The sequence below is a fragment of the Notolepis coatsorum genome (genome assembly GCF_963971535.1).
Source record: "Notolepis coatsorum genome assembly, contig: SCAFFOLD_316, whole genome shotgun sequence".
Taxonomy (NCBI): Eukaryota; Metazoa; Chordata; class Actinopteri; order Aulopiformes; family Paralepididae; genus Notolepis; species Notolepis coatsorum.
In genome coordinates, this window is record NW_028170473.1 from 202,131 (window position 1) to 207,266 (window position 5,136).

Consider the following 5,136-nt stretch of genomic DNA (forward strand, 5'->3'; position numbering starts at 1 on the left):
CACTATTAATATTATGGCTTTAGATATAAGTTTACCTGAATACATAACTATTATTATTAAGGCTTTATATAGAAGTTTACATGAATACATCACTATTATTATTATTAGGGCTTTAGATATAAGTTTACCTGAATACATCACTATTATTATTATTATTATTATTATTATTATTATTATTATTATTATTATTATTATTATTATTATTATTATTAGGGCTTTAGATAGAAATGTACCTGAATACATCACTATTATTATTATTATTATTAGGGCTTTAGATATAAGTTTACCTGAATACATCACTACTATTATTAATATTATTATTAGGGCTTTAGATAGAAGTGTACCTGAATACATCACTATTATTATTAGGGCTTTATATAGAAGTTTATCTGAATACATCACTATTATTATTATTAGGGCTTTATATAGAAGTTTATCTGAATACATCACTATTATTATTAGGGCTTTATATAGAAGTGTACCTGAATACATCACTATTATTATTATTAGGGCTTTAGATAGAAATTTACCTGAATACATCACTATTATTATTATTATTAGGGCTTTAGATATAAGTTTATCTGAATACATCACTATTATTATTATTATTATTATTATTATTATTATTATTAGGGCTTTATATAGAAGTTTACCTGAATACATCACTATTATTATTATTAGGGCTTTAGATATAAGTTTATCTGAATACATCACTATTATTATTATTAGGGCTTTAGATATAAGTTTACCTGAATACATCACTATTGTTGTGAAGGGCCAGATTAAACTGAATATATATATGTATCGTTTGATATACCTTGTATATTATTTATATATATACACGGAATATCCCTTTACCTGCGTACAAACCAGAGTAATATTCGCTCTCCTATTGGACAGCGGCCCCAGGCGCCAACGACCAAGCCCCCAACGGCAAGTTCAAATGCAACTCCGGGCATGTCAGTACATGCCCAGAGTCTGCGTAGTAATACGAGACAAGATCTGAGGTTGGGACTAGATATTCACTTACGTATAAATACGGCGCAGGTGTAAACAGCAGTAGTTCAGTTCATTCAGTACCTTACCAAAACCTAGTAAAGCCTTCACCACGAGCCAACGTGCAGTGAAGTGAGCAACTTTGCATCTAAATAGAGCATTGAGAACCGCGTGCGAATAGAATGTTAAAGTGTCAGAGTTTAACGCAGTAACGTTGAGTTCGACTTAATCTAATGTGAAGTAATAGTCGATCATTTATTGTATATCGTGCGGCTACAGTTCTTCCGTGACCAGCATTACCATCGGTTCGTCGTGTCTTTAGCTAGTGCACTTATCCAGGCTGTGCGGCCTAAATCCGTGCCCACACCCGAGGAGTCCTAGGCGAGAACCGTTGGATATGTACACAGGAGAATCGGCACCGGCGAATGCAGAACCATTTCTGGTTGGATTATATTGCTTTGGGACCGTGACCACGGGAGAAGAGCACTGTTGATTCCACTGTCGTTTGGGATTTACCCTCGTGAGGATCACCACTCGGGCCCGCCTCGTGGAAGGGGCTGGCTAGCTGTCGTCAATGCTGTCGAGCATATTGGATTACAACTATTGCTTTTGTCTGCTGATCAAGGGAGTACAAGCACCGGCTCCTGTATCTGGAGCCTCTTTATTCCTCGTTGACTCAGACTGGGTACCCGAACATTCCTCTACCCCTCCCGGCTTTACACCCCGGAGGGAACCCAGTGTCTCCAGTTGGTACCGGTGTGGCCCATATAATTGCTATACCACAGGTGGCGTCAGCTTAGACCCATCATAGTATTCCTACTATTCTCATTGACTTATGCTCTTGACTGACTTTACGTATATTCTTTGCCATACAAGCGCGACTCTAATTCTCAATCTGTAACCTAACGTTGCTTAATAATAATAAATAACCCTCCAATATAATTTATGTGTCAATGCCGTATTCTTGTGTGGGTGTTCACCATCAATATTTGATGTACTGTTTGGCCAGTAATTAAAGTACATAGCTAGTAGTGGTTTAATATATCACAATCTTTAATACAGTCAGGGTTTTGTAACCCCTCAGTTACAATTGGTCCTTCGAGCCGGAGGGTATCAGTGTAATATTTAATATAATATTAATATTAACCATGGCCAGCGGTTAACACTCCCCAAGCGGCTCTCCCAAGCTAGAACGCCCGCAGCGCAAACGTCAGCCACCTCCCTATCTGGAGGAATTCGCTGTCGTTCTACCACCTAGCTTATCTAAACAGACGTTAAATACGGATAAAGCGGATAGTCAAAGCATGTCAAATCCTATCGACCAGGCGACCCTGCCAGTAGAGACCCCAGTGGGTTCTAACGAAACTGACTCAGCTCACGGGGGGGACCAGGTGGGACATGACATGACTATACCTCCGGACAGCGTCACCGGGATAGTCCCCGGAGCGCTCCAGGATAAAGAAAGCGCTCCAGGGACAGAACCCGACACACAACCAAGTGAAGAGAAGCGCGCCCAGGAGATGGACCTTGGGGCGCGCCAGGAGAACAGATCTCCAACGAGCACTGTCAGAAGCCGATCACCTCCGTCAGTGTCATCCCCCAGCGAGGCGGACCAGATACTGGCGCAAGCCTTGATCGCCACCCTGACAGCCTCCACCGAACGCGATCGACATCAAGCAAAGACGCTTAGTGAGCGCGAACACTCCGCCACGGAAAGAGAGCGCCTCCACGCGCAACTCCAAGCGCAAGCCCTTAGTGAGCGCGAACACTCTGCCGTGGAACGAGAGCGCCTCCGGGCGCAACAATTAAGCGAGCGCGAACACTCTGCCATGGAACGAGATCGCCTTCAGGCTCAACAGACGAGCGAGCGCGAACAACGAGAGCGCCTCCAGGCGCAACAAGCAAGCGAGCGCGAACACTCTGCAGCGGAGCGAGAGCGCCTTCACGCGCAACTCCAAGCGCAAGCCCTTAGTGAACGCGAACACTCTGCAACCGAACGAGAGCGCTTCCAGGCGCAACAACGGAGTGAAGACGACCGCATAAGACTGGAGGAGAGACGCCTTCAGACGGAAGAGAACATTGAAAGAGACCGCGCCAATGCACAGCGCGACGCCGCCAATGCCCAGCGCGAAGCAGAGCGCGACCGGCTGCAGGCGCAGATGATAGAACAATTGATTGCCAGGGCGACACCCCCTCTCTCCGCACGGAGCTCCCGGAGATCATCACGACAAGAGTCTAGGGCACCTTCCCCTACCCGACAAAGCGACCCGGGACCCGGCCAACAGGAGGATCCTGTCTACGTCTCCAACCCCCCTCCCCGACCGGTCCATACGAGACCCAGCCACCGGGAAGAACCGGCCTACGTCGCCGAGAGACTGACTAGAAGACTTCAGGATCTAGAAGAGGAAGAGGAAGAGGAGGAAAGTCAAGCCCACCAGCAGCAACGTACTCTGGACCAGGAGGCCCAGTACAGCCCAGACTTCAGCCCCGAGTCACTGCACTACAAACCCCCGACTCAACTCACGGGTGAGTTTGACGTACAGTCAGCACCGAGGAACAGCACCTGGGTACCCGGCCTCTGGTACCCACCAAGTACCAACCCACGACAACACGTACGGGGAGACTCGCCCAGGAGGCCTCTTCCCCTACGCTCACCAATGTGCCAGCCATCCATGGCATCGTACCTTGGCACACCGACGTTCCCAGACTTTACGCGCGAGGACAGAGCACAGTACACGGAATTACGGATGTGCTTGGAGACTATGATGTCCGACGTCCCCGACGAGTCGTACAAATATGCCATCCTCCTCAAGCATCTCAAGGTGCCCAGAGCGCATAACATAGCGCTGGCATATTCCAACTCAAGCACCCCATACTCCGCGGCTCTGGTGGCCCTCGACCAGCGTTATGGACGCATATGGGACTACGTGATACAAGAAATAAGAGATATCGACCGCCTCCCCCCAGCCAAAGACAATAGAGCAGTGGATGACCTCTCTATCAAGATACAATCCCTGGTAGGGATGCTGGGGTCCCAAAAGGAGAAAGGGAGATATGAACTATATGCTAACTCTAATGTGGAGCGAATACTGGAGAAGCTCCCTCCAGCCCGCCAAGAGCGCTTTCGGCGGCAGACAGACCACCGTGATCCCGACGGCCCCGAGCCATCCCTCCTAGACCTGGCCGCCTTCCTCGCGAGGGAAGTCAGCAGCCTACGACTGGACACGTTCGTGTGGAGTGGATCTAGCCCAAGAGATGGATCTCGGAGACCTAACGATAACCGCCGGTCAGTGACCGTTATGCACCAGGCCGAGTCAGTGCCACAGCACAAGAACCACAGCACCCCCCCGACGAAGGGGAAGTGGAAGATTGTATGCCAGTACTGTGAAAAGGAACATTGGCTGTCTCAATGTGACACTTTCAAGAAGATGACCGCTGACGAGGTGAGTCAGTGGATCAAAGCCAACCGCCGCTGCTTCCGCTGCGCGCGCAGCCATATGGCAGCTGAGTGCCGTTTAAAGAAGAAATGCAGCAAGTGCGACGGCGCCCACTTGGAGGTCCTACACGACAGCAACAAGAAGAAACCCGTACCCCCAAGCAGCTCGAGAGTGAACGTCATGTACATAGACCCTGCGAAGAGTGGGAGCTCCCGAGTGCTCTTGAAGGTGGTCCGAGTGATATTAAGCTACGAGGACAAGGTCATGGACACTTACGCCGTCCTAGACGATGGGTCAGAAAAGACTCTCCTCCTCGCATCCGCCGCAGCCCGGCTGGGTCTGCGGGGGAGCGAAGAAACAATGACAATCCGTACTATTAGAAGAGACCTGAAGACCATAAAGGGTGAAAATGTCTCCTTCACGATAGCAGCGGTCGGGCAGCCCGAGAAGCAGTATAGAATTACTAACGCCTTCACCAACCAAGACATAGGACTGTCACAGTACACCTACCCCATCCCAAAGCTGATGGAAAAATACGTGCACCTACGTCAACTACCTATACCACTCATCGACGGCGCCACCCCGACCCTGCTCATAGGATCCGACCACGCACACCTCATCGTCCCAACGGACCGGGTCCACATCGGGCCCAGAGGCTGTCCAGCAGCGGTCGAGACCCGCCTAGGTTGGACACTACAAGGCC